This window comes from Acanthochromis polyacanthus, chromosome 1, assembly GCF_021347895.1.
Source record: "Acanthochromis polyacanthus isolate Apoly-LR-REF ecotype Palm Island chromosome 1, KAUST_Apoly_ChrSc, whole genome shotgun sequence".
NCBI lineage: Eukaryota > Metazoa > Chordata > Actinopteri > Pomacentridae > Acanthochromis > Acanthochromis polyacanthus.
In genome coordinates this window covers 46,290,125-46,302,947 of record NC_067113.1, presented here as the reverse complement: position 1 = coordinate 46,302,947, position 12,823 = coordinate 46,290,125, and the positions used below count along the sequence as shown (strand labels likewise).

The following is a 12,823-nucleotide window of genomic DNA, read 5'->3' as shown; positions in this document are numbered from 1 at the left end:
ACTTTCTCTGACACATAAGTGATACCTTTTATATAAAAACTTAGTGACCCATGGGGGGGGGGGGGGGGGGGGGGGAATGTCTTTTCAAACATCTTTGTACAAATATTTTTGCTGTTGTAGTATAGCTTCAAAGTCAAGAAGAGTGCAGTGTCTAGACGCTGGCTAAGTGAGACTCAAATTATTTGCATTTTCTGTCACTCCGCCCAGCAGGAGACACATTTGTGGCTTGTCCGCCAGACATGTCTACCCTGCTCCTGGGCTCGCAATTGCTTTCTGTCCACTATCTCTTGTGAGGGACAAGCGATCCCATATTTGAATTAACATGCAATCCACTTTGGATTGCCTTCTATGAAAATAACATGAGAGGTGAAGATGGGGAGACAGACTAATTTAAAAGCAGACTGGGGAAAAGAGGAAAAAAATACCAATTGGCGACACTGATGGAGGAAACAGGAGCTGGAGTGGAGGGAGGAGAAGAGAAGAAAGAGGAAGAGGGGTTCTTTAAAAAACATGTGGCTGGTGGGAGGAGATACATCTTTGTAGTGAGGGTCCATATTTAAAATCATGTATAAACAGCAAAGGCTCCTGTGCTTATCAAGGTGAGCTATCCCCCTGCTCCATATTTCTCTCCTCCAACAGACTGTGACAGATCATATTAGTGGGTGTCTGCTGCCTCTCATTTCACACTACAACCTGTGCAGCGATTGGATTTTGTGCGATTTAGAGTGGGGAAGTGGTCAGACAGTGAGACAGTGGGGAAGTCTGTAACAGCATAGTTGGTGCTATTTGGATATGTGATCTGACAGGCGTAAAGGGAAAAGTGTGCAGCGCGAGGCGAGGTGCATGTGTTAGGGACGCGACGCCGTGTGCTCTTAACTCATAGGCATATCACCGTGCTTCTGCTGGTGACAAGGTGTTTGTTGCCCACAGCTACAGCTGCAGGGGCACGTGGCATGATGGGAGCTGGCTGACAAACGGTGGGTAACCAAGTGTCAGGAGAGAAAATGCAGCAGCCAGTCATTTCAGCATGCATGGGGGAGAAAAAAATCCAATCGGATTCCTCTAAGCAGAGGAAGAACGTTTACTCTCACAGCACACCATCCCTCGACTGAAAGCTGTCGCTGGAGTTCTTGATAGAGCGCAGATCTAAATGGTCAAGCTGAAAGCGGGAGAGCTGTCAGCCATGCCGAGGAGCTGCTTTTACACGTGTGACACAAGCTCACTTTGAATTGCTTTGGACATTCTGCAGCGGCGATAAGATGGAATACGACATACTGATGAGAAAATGATGCACTTTATTGGTGTTGCCAAGTCGTGGGTGGCGTTGGTGGTACCTGGAAGCAACCTATAGACAGACAAAGCTGGAGGTTGTGAGCAACACCAGACGACCCCAGGAAACATCACTGATGATGTGTCGAGGTGCGCCAAGATGATGTATGTAAAAGATTCCGCCAGAAAATAGGTGACATCGCACAAATGACACAGTGTGAAAATGCTACAGCTGAGGTAGAAGTGCGACACGAATCCTGACTGCTACATACGGCAAGCTCCATTTATTTTTCCAGATAGGGGAATCAATCACACAGAAAACTTCAAAGTCAGCAGCCGCATTATTTTGAAAAGTAGTGGTCCTGAAATAAAGGTTTGCATGTTTGTCGATGTGCTTGTAATCCTGTTTCATGCTCTCCTGGAGAGGAGTCGCACCATCATCCCCAGGCATGACAATTCCACCTACAGGAGTATATCAGCAACCTCCGCAACACCAGTATGACTGATGTGTTTATGCATTCTCTTATCATATTTACCCCTCAGTGTCCTCAGTGCAGACTACGCAACGTTTACAGGGATGATTCACAAACCATCAAGAACAGTGGTGCATTATTTGAAGTGTGGGGGCAGCTCGAGCAACTGCTGCAACATTTTTCTTCATATAGCAGCATAATGACAATAAACCTCCATCCAGGATGTGAGGAAATAACAGTAATCGAGTTTAAGGAATGTGGGCCACAGTTTTGGACAGTCGACTTACTTCTTCCCACAGTGGGCCGTATAAATGCTCACAAGGAGGGAGAGGGGGCGAATTCAATCACACCTACACACTTCCATTCGCGGTGAAATCAAGAAATAAATGGCAGTCTGCTACTCATCCCTTAGCTCATGATAAGTGTGACTTTCAGTGCCACTTGATAGCCCCAAAATGTACTGCGGAGAGGTCAGCCTTCAGAAAGAGACACGGTGATTTAGGAGATATCGGTGACAGTCGAGGTGACGTTCTTTCTCCTTCTGATGCATGCTGTTACCGAGGAAGAAAGAGAGAAAGATAGAAAGACGACGAGATGGAGGTGGGATGAGATAAAGAAGTGTGGAGAAAAAAAGCTGTCTATTGATACTGCTGCAAATTGTCCTCTGGCCAGCTCTGACAAAAATGGATGATTTTTATTAAGAGCCTTGGCTTTGTATCTCCCATCTCATATATCTCTCCTAACAGAGGAAGGCCATCTTTGTACCGGTCATAGAAGTGGAGTGTCGCACTGCTCTTATTTTGAGGGGGGGTGGAGTGAGAACAGGGGAGGGAAATGTGCAGTTTTAAATACAAAGGGAACATGGAAGACTGCATCTGAAGTCTGTCTGTTCAGATTGAGATGAAACAGTAGCCGTTTCTCTGCCTAAGGTGTTTGGTAACCAAAACGGGCGGATTCTGCCTTTTTGTGTACACTGAAAAAAACCATAATGATACTGTAGCTATTGTGCATATTTTCCGGTTTTTCAAACAAATGTTAAACCTTGAGGCGGATGTTTCCTACGGCTGTAACTGACTGACATCTGAGAGCTGGCATTGCTGGGAAACACACTGTCAACTTGATGCCCTCCGGACAATAACATGTCACACTGTGTATCCGATAAAACACCGGGGCACACGTTTTCCCCCTTTTTCCAACAAGCTGCCATAGTGTTAGTTATCAGCCATTACAGGTTTGACACATCTGTCCCTTTAAGGAAGACCTGTTATTTTCAATTCACTCAGAAGGTGGGAGCTAGTTAGCAGACCTCGCTATAGTTGAGTCCTGTTGACTCTTTGTCAAGTTTCCAAACAATCAATGCTGTATTTGTCGCAAATGATACATACACTGTAATAAATTCGTGCAAAAATACAGTCATGCTCGAACAATAGTGCACTGCATTTCCAAAAGACCGCAAAATGTTTCTTGTGGAGCTAAAAACAAGAATGCACGGTAAGAGCAGTCTATGGTAAAACTTAACAGCTTAGACAAGTGACAGGATTGTGGTAGCTTAGAACATTATTGCTGTTTTTACACTGATGCCCTGAGACAGGCCATTTTAGAATTTTTTTTTTTTTAAATTAACATCAAGATAACTTATTTTTCTTTGGTTTCTAATGTATATTTAATAGACTACAACTAGTCATACATTGCTGCCTTTGAATAAATGTTCTCAATCCATAAAAGTGTACCTTGTCGTATTTTTTCATTACTACTCCGCCAAGACGTACGTTTATCCGTCTGTTTGCCTGTTAGCAACTTTTCTCAAAAAGTACTGTGCTCTCTGATTGCTTTTCTTGTTGTTGTGTTTTAGTGCTATATGCACTTTTAAATGTTCAGTGGAGCTGGTACGTCTCCATTATGCACAATAAAGATTAAAGTTTTTATTTGTTTTTATTGTCTATGTAATTCATAGTTCATACATTTTAAACATTTATACATTTAAAGAAGAGCATTTTGTAATTACCAGACATCTATGGTTAGAGTTCATGTTCATTACACTGACAACACTGTATAGCTACACTACATTATTGGAAAGTCTAGTTGCAGCACATAACACATCATACTTTAATGTAGAGCACGTTTTATCAATCATACAGTAATTAACTGTTCAGGTAAATTAAAACAGGAACAGTAAAAGTACTGGCAACTTCAAACGTTAGTATTTTACTGTAATTTTACAGGAAAGTCTGTCACAGTGTAGGAGGATGTTCTGGCAAATGACCAGACTGCCCAAACTTTGAGCAACAACAGGTCAGTCCTACTATCTCAGCCCTTCGTGTGTTTCATTGTGATTCATCAAGCAAAGCACAAAGAATTGTTGGTTGTGCTCGAATCACAGATGTAATAAGCAACAGCCAACAAAATTGTCTCCCCAGATAGTTAACAGCCTTTGGAAGTGACGTGATACTGCTAAGTATTTTTAGTGTCAGTCCACACAAAAATCACACTGATCACACCACAGATGTAAAGCACTCGTGGTTGCGATGGGCAACATTGCTGTAAAATTATTAATGTCTTGTTTTAGTCACTATGCTTTTTTACCAAAGGTCTAAGTACACAAGTCGACAAACACATCCAGAACACTATAGCAGTATTTAATAGAATATGACAACTGATTTATTAGCTGCAATTTTCATTCAATTACATATAATGAATCTAGAGACACTATTCTTATATATAGCAATGCCTATTTTTTCAGCAATGAGCTAATTGACCACACTAAGCTCCAAACTCACCGACTTCCAAGCATACATTTTTCATTTAAACTTTAAACTACACCAAGGTCTGAGGGCCTTATTTACAATGTACTCGAACAAGAAAATAAAATATGTTGATATTAAACTTAATAAAAAACATTCAAAGACAAAGTTAGTTAAATAATAAGCACTAATTTAAGTTGCAACACAAATGAGTTAACTGAAACAAGAGGTGAATTTCTTAAATTAAAATGCGTCAAGCATTAGATTTGGAAACTATATTGCAATACATTTGTTCAAAGTCAATTTTTCAAGCAAATGTCCATTAAATAGGAACATTTGCAGCAGACCATTAAAAATACTAAGTGTTTTCGACATCAGCACAACTTATATTGGATTTACTCTGACAAAACAAGAGTGCTACTCTTGGAACATATCCCCTCATAGCGCTGTTTTTTGTGTGTGTGTTTTGAAAGGTTGTTGACAGCAGTGAAGGTGCGCAGCACAGCCAAAAGTCTGTTTTTCTATTACTTTTCATTCTCTGCTCGGTGCATTAGTATGTGGAAACATTGTATTGACTATTTCACCCTCCACAAGAAACAACTTGCACAAACTTGCCCATTCTCTTTCTTCCGCCCGGGACTCTCAGCCCTATATTGTTGTACTCACAGCCGGCGACCTCTGACCCCCGCCCGCCACATCTCCCTGCTCCCTGGGGAGTCTCCTGGCTCGGCTTCTCTTTTGTACTACATGCTCCTCCACATCCCAATGACAGGCCCCATAAACCACCGTCGAACAAGATAGCCCACCGCCCTGCTCAGTGGAAAAGGCCTGTGGGATTGCCATTGCAGAACGAACAAGAGGGACAAGTTGGGTCTTGTGTTGATCAATAATGTACTCTCTCCGCCATCACGCTATCTGTCACCTCCATTTCTGAGAAAACAACAGAATAAATAGCAGAGCCTGGATTTGTTGCTTCCAATGATGGATGATGGGTGATAACGTCGCCTTGGCAACTGTTCTGCAGTGTACACTCACCATAAGGGCCTCCAGTACAAGCTATTCTAACTCTAAGCCTGAATGCCTATTCCTTTATTGGCAGCCTGTCACGGTAAACATCCTCCTATAGCTCAAGCTGACAATGGAGTAAGTAAATTGCATGATAAAAGCCTTGTACAGTATATTCCTATGATGCTCCTGTCAACATGAGAGTTCATCTGCAAATAGAGAAAACTAAATTAATATCTGAGGATTGGACTGGATAAATACGAGCTGCATGAATCAGTCTGTTCTTCTGTCCGCCATCTGCTACACAGGTGATATGAGTGTACACAGCGATAAACATTTCATTCTTTTAAGAAGGCAGTAGGCATCAGAGACCTTCAGTTACACACAAAAAACACATATATATATAATGTCTTGCTCATCAGCTAATTCTTTAGGTTACAGCCTCCTGAAGCAAGAATTGTCCACATTCACAACAGAGAAAACACATTATGCTTTGCCCCGCCTGGAAATAAAGTCACATAAAAGCAGGTGTCTAAAATAATCTCAAAATTCTTTCCAAGACACCTTTGCTGTCCTGACTTTCTCTGTTTTTGTGTGGTGTTTACTGATTGTAAACAACTGCAAGCAAACGGTGAAAACAAAGACGGCACATTCAAAAGACAAAATGTCAAACAGCCGTACACCCAGAGCAAATCAAAACGGACGAGCCAAAGCAGTACATTTAGCCTCCCGTGGCGCTGCCTGCCTCAGAGAAATCAGTCACGGCCAACTAAGGTAATGCTTGAGGGACTGCCTGCTGTCAGCCTGAGATGAGCACTCAGAGAGTTTCTACCACAGGTTCCATGTGTTCTGACTCGCTGTACCCAAAATGAGCTTTTAGCTGCCTGCCTGTCGGACAGAAAAGAGAAGACCAGAACACCCTGTTTAGAACTGACAAAGAATAGGAGAAAAAAACGTGTCAACTGAGAGGCCGAGGAGTGTGCAGGAAAAGACATTTGGACAGTAATAACCTTGAAACCTTCAAAGGCTTTGGAAATCATGTATTTGTTAGCCATTACTTTTACTGCACAGAACAAAAAACACACACTCCGTAACATCTGGTTGTTTTATTTAAATCATGGAGTATGGAGCAATTGTCCCTGTTTAGCAGTGTTTGGTCAGTACTTTCCATTTTTCTGATCTGCCACCTCTATTATGATCAATGGCGCCCGCAATCAAAGGCAACTTCACTTGATAAGGAAGGTTTGTAGCCACAGTTAAACAAAAATGAAGTCTACAGCAATGCTAGCTTTGAGTCCAATAATGTCAGCATATGAATATGCTCACAGTGACTTTATGATCCTGATGATTAGCAGGTCTACTTCTTTTTATTTTTAGCATCTCACGTAATACTAAATAGTCATACTAAAGAACATTTTTGACCTGATGATGGTGCTAGATAGAAAGTAAACGGGTTACCACAGTTCATATTCATCCAGCAGTAGTATATAGCTGCGTGTACTAAATTTCATGGTAGTATTTGACATATTTCTTTCAAATCCATGGCTGTAAATCTATTGTGACACCTGAGGAGTACACTGTAAAACAAAACAAAAAAAGGAATATGGTTAAATCAACTTATGTTTTCTAGTTTATGTAAATATGAGTTTTGCTCATTTATAGTTAATGGAACTTCTTGTTTTAGGACCACTTTAGAACTTAAAAATATGCGTTCTTCCCACTTGAGGCCAAAATTATGAGTTAAATGAGCAACAGTTGAGAGTTCACTAAACTCATTAAATCCAGTTTATGAGAAACAAAACTAGCATGGAAGCAGAGTTCTCAGGATGCACTGTTAGAGAGTTGTAGTTTAAGAAAAAAGATAGTTGAACCCTGCTGTACACTACCAGTCAAAAGTTTGGACACACCTTCTCATTCAATGCTTTTTATGTATTTGTATTATTTTTTTTACATTGTAGATTAATACTGAAGATTAACATTTTTTTTGTTTACAACATAATTCCATATGTATTCTTTTGTAGTTTTGATGTCTTCAGTCTACAATGTACAAAATAATTAAATAAAAACCATTCATTGAGAAGGTGTGTCCAAACTTTTGACTGTTAGTGTATGTCTTTAATACAAGTTATATAAGGTTTGCTTTCATAGTAACTAATCTAACCATGACAAAGATTATAACCAAATTTAGTCCCTACACTGGTAGACTTATAATCCAGTGTAACCGAGTGTCCTCACTGATGGTATTTGTGCTGATTTTGGTCAAATATGTCTGCAAGTCTTCCAAAATGTCTGCAAAAATGTAAAGGAATCCAAGTCTGTAAGCACTGTCAATGTGGCCACTCAATTCAACTTCATATCTTAAGTTTACTGAACTTGTTTTCTCAAGCTCAGTTCATTTAAATCAGCTAGCTTTGCATTTTCACAACTCAGATGACTTTAAGCTAATTCATCAACCAAACTGGAGTCAAGTTTGAGGCATCAGTGTTTATGTTTGATCCAACGGGTGTTGAGATGTCAGTAAAAACTAAAACCTCAAGGGAAGAAAAGCCAGAAAATGATCAGGTCGTATAAGACTGAACCCTTGGCATCCATCCGATTATTGTTCAGATATTTCAGTCTGACTGACCAACAAACCATCTGCAACCAACTGACTGACCAACAATGCCATCAGTAGAGCCAAGAGCAGCGACAAAAATATGTTAGCGAGACATTAGATTAAAACCATGGCCCCCACCCATGCTTTCTACACTAAACCACCCTTCAGAAACTCACATTATACTTCCAGCATCTAGAGGAGAGGAGTGATTTTTAAAAAGACCACACAAAGTCACTTGTTGACAAACTGTGCTCTGATTCCCCCACTGACAGTGGCAAATAACTGAATCAGAAGTCCTTTACTACTCCAACAGAGCATCTGCACTCTGAGGCCTTTGTTTTTTTCCTTCCACAACATCTGGCTTGTCAGCAGAGGTGCAGAGTAACATTATCATGCTGAAGATAAGCTTGTATAGCTGCTGTCACCGCCACCCTGCCACAACTGCCACTGAAAACAACCTGTGAAAACTCTGCGATGGAGATATTGATACTACAGTGCATCTTCAGCCACATCGATGCACTCATACAGCACATTATGAGTTTATTGAATGCAAAGTGCCGGGCGTTGAACAGAAGCCTGAACAACAATGAGAGCATGCATTCACACCCGATCATCATTTTTCTGGCAGCTGATCTCTAGTGAGGAAAACATTGCAGTGACTTTTTTTGACTGTGAGAAAAATTATATTCTCAGTAAGTGTTTATACAAAGAGTGGTGGAAAATATATTTGTAGCAATAGTATGCACATAATTGTGTACCACCCTGATACTTATTTAATCAAAATTAGTGAAGCTGACAAGCAATATTCAACATAATCAACAGGATGAAACCAACAGATTTGGTAGGTTTCCAAACAAACTCGCTCTACAGAGACTCATACTGCAGTAAAAGAGTGCCACTGAGGAGGATTCAACTAAATTAAACAACATTTTGGGAAAAATTCATATGATTCGGAACAAAGAGGGTGACTCATGAATGTATTTAATTAATGAATGGTCCTTGTAAAGACTGTTCAAACAGCTGTAGGCCTACAAAATTAAAAACAAATCAAAAAGCTCAAGACAATGTCTTCACTGACAATTCTATTATTTTAATCAGGACCTTTTTTAAATTAATTAACAAAGATTAAAAACAATGAAGACGGAAGCAGAGACTGGAACCCCCGTTGTGTTTAATGAAAGCCAAGTTGTACAGAATTCATTCTAATGAAGGCAAAGACCAGGCGTCTGTTCTCTTTGTGATGTGCATGAAAATAGCTTGCATACTTCCACTAATAAAAGGCTGGCATATAATTAATGACAAAAAATGTACTCTCTTCCTTCAGTCCTTTCATGACAGTTGAAACAGTTAACAGAAGTATTCGTAATGAGCTCTAAATGGCCAATAAGGCCATTTGGAGTCGACGACACACATACACACACAACCACACACACACACACAAAAGGCACTGACATGGCCAGTCGACGCCGCCAGGTAAAAGCCTCCAGGACCAATTACTGAGCCGGTCACCTCAAACACACACACACAAAGGAAGACAGTCACACATAACTATGAGCACACCCTGCTAGTAGCTTAGGAGGCCTTTAGTTTCTTTGTGCTGCTGTGTGGCCAAAGAGCCAGGAGCACAGTTTCTGCAGGCAATAATGTGCCGTGCTCAGATCTGGTTTGAACAGGCATTATGGAGCCAAATGGCCACCCAAATATCTTCAAAACTCCCAACAACACGAGGCTCGATGATAAGGCTTTCAGTGTAGAGAGAATATTTATGCTCCTTAATTGCGTTGAGCTGGATGAATTCGCATTGTGTGGATTGCCTGTAATTTTCCTTGTGTTACACTTCATACAGTGTTTTGGTAACTCTTTCTTAATGGTGCATTCCCTCTGAGGCTCGTGTGACCCCTCTTCCTTCTGCTCAAGGACAGCAGGGAATAAGATAAAGCGTGGCACAAAAAGGACAGAAACAATGATGGCATGAAAACCAAAGGGTAGAAGGGGGCTCCGAGGAAGAAATGAAAAATGTAGAGAGTTAATAGAGGTTGAGAGGAAGGATTAGAAAAGAACAGAGGAGAACAAATGAATTCCACACTGTCCATTATACCAGCCGCAATGTGGTGTAGTGCCACAAGCCAAATGCACTATTTATTCCAGGCATAATTACACGGCAATGAGGCCCCGCTGATGCCCGATGCGAGGTTAAGTCGATAGGTGACCCAGATTTAAAGCAGCCGTGTCCTGTAATGGCATCTACAGTCAAAGAGCCTTGCCTGGATTCCAATAACCCATCTCATCTGTCATAATAAAAATTTAGCTTGCAATTTGTGCTGCCCACTCTGCCCCTCGCTCTCTGCCTCTTATGTTCCCTTTCTTCACCTTCTCTCTCTGACTCTCATTTTGCCCCCTGCACACTTGTGAGGATGCAGTGGTTTGCTGGTAATAAGTTATGTCACTGGGCTCATATCGATTCCGGAACAGTATCCACCGATTTAATTAGCCATGCTGCATATAAAATACTCGACCAACCAATCATTATGCTCTAAGCAACATGAGCCACTGAGGCTTGAGATATCTTGCCTAACAATCCTGTTAAAGCATAAAGCTTTTAGTGCTTTTGACCGCACTCCAAAACGACTGAATCCTTGACCTTTGGTCCTTTTTTTCCTCCGCTTGCTAACCATATCTCCTTTTCCCTGTCTGCCTTTCTACCAAACTTCTACAGACTTTTTGTCCTTCTTTGAGCTTCTATACATTACTTAAAGGGATCCTCCACTGGGAATACATATGAATCAGTTTATCAAGAACATAAGCCTTCTCCCTGAAGGTCGAAGTGATCCCTGATTCAACTCAGATTGCTAAAGTCGAGCAATCACTCCTCCACATAATAATATAATATTCACTGTGCTAATGGGTACCTGATGAGGTAAGCTAAAACTTAAGGTGGAGGGACACACGTTACCAGCCCAGCATTTACCTGAAAGTAGCGTGGCTTTGTGGGCAACCTGTGCATGATGCAGGTGCAATGTTTTGGTAAGTGAGTGACTAGTGTGTCAAAGAAGTAAAATTACCAGCATGTAGCCAAAGCCATGGTGAAATGCATGCTAACAGGTATTAGTAAGTTACTGTAGTCTATGACAAAATGTCTATATAGGTATAAGTTCAGTGGAACAGCTGTCCACATGTTGTATATTGTGTTTGTTGCCGTAAAATAAAGGAAATAAGAGTACAGTTCATACAACATTATGACTATAGCTTCTAACCAACTTCGTCTATGGCTTGAGTGTAGAAATATTCAGGCTAAATATTCAAATTGTTGTACTGTTAGCTGAATTCGACTTGACTGACAAAATTCTGATAATAACTAATCAGCATCGTCCTACATTGGTCTTGAGATGTCAATTTCCATCAACAGAGAGTCTGACTTAGAGCTTAGAACGTGTAGCTTGAAAGACGTTCATTATGGTACAGTGATACGTATGATCTAGTGTTGCTTGAGTCTAAGGACAAAAGTCACATTATATATATGTGTAGATTGTGGCCACTGCTTTCTCAGTTTAGTTCTTCCAAGTCCCCCAACACAATAAAAGGTAAAACCACACCACTACATGAGTAATTAAATTAAAATGCAGTGAATGGCTAAAGTGATATTTTTAGGTAGGCAGTTACGGTTACTGTGTGTTGAGTCACATCTGTCGTTTTGACTTTTTGTTTTTAGCAATCTATTTTAGAGACCAGATTTTAAAACATCTTTTCACATCTTGTTTGACATTCTTCTCTGCCGTCACTCTATTGATGGATCAAAAAGAGCTTTACAGGCCAAGGACGCGGCTCTGACTGAACAGCAGGGGAAAATTATGCAAGAAACAGAAGACCAAGTCTGACGCAACTGTCTGACCTGCAGCAGTTGGTGCAGAGAAGGTTAAGGAATAATTTTGTGAGCAAATATCACAAACATTACCTGAATTGCAAGAAATGGTCCGCTGCCTTCCTCCTCGTACCTTTTCCTGACACAGACTTCATCCCTGAGGTGATAGCTGTGCAATCTGTCAGCCTGTTTCAGATGAAAGACAAAGGAAAGCGACATTTGTGCTGGTGATTTTCATTTTTGTGTAATGAGTTGACCCGTCTGTTTCCTTTTCAATATTGTGTGAAGGCTGTCTCTCCAGGGCCAGAAAAAGTGAAAGTAAGCAAAGTGGTTTTAAAGTCATTTTTGTCATTTTTCATCAGTTTGATCCTGCCGTTGTTTCTGTGATATCAGAGTTATTTGGTTGTGATGCTGTAATTGAAAAATGGTAGCGTAGCACCTCAATTTAGTGCCATGTTATTATCACACCGATTGATCATTTAAGTATGCACAAATCAGGTCTGGAGGGGTTGAGATTCATTTTGCACACTTTCCACCTGACTCACCTAATATGAAACAATTGCAGTCCCTGAGATGTCACTAACAAATTCCGTAATTGAATTGCTCAAGCTACTGTAACAAATGACATTGAGAATAATCAGCAAGTTCTACTTTTAATCCAGATATTTGTTCCGGCGGCTATGATAATTTCTCGATGCTGATTATCCAGTTTTGTAAAGAAATATACTGGGATCCCCATAATGACACCTGTATGAATGAACGACTTAATTAAACTTTTTAAAATATGAGCAATCATCTTCCCTTGTTATCGTATATCAGAATTAAAACCTCTACTGCCTTTGGGTAAATCTTTGGCTATTGGCGAGATTACAAAAAGATA

At 40.6% G+C, this 12,823-nt stretch overlaps 1 long non-coding RNA gene across 1 annotated transcript in view; it reads right to left on the bottom strand.

Annotated features, from left to right (window-relative positions):
• Positions 1-12,130, bottom strand: part of LOC127536490 (uncharacterized) — a 62,787-nt gene extending 50,657 nt beyond the window's left edge. The window contains exon 1 of the long non-coding RNA XR_007945479.1: positions 12,037-12,130. This is a non-coding gene — a long non-coding RNA (uncharacterized LOC127536490). The remainder of the gene's footprint in view (positions 1-12,036) is intronic.
• Positions 12,131-12,823: the final 693 nt, after the last annotated feature.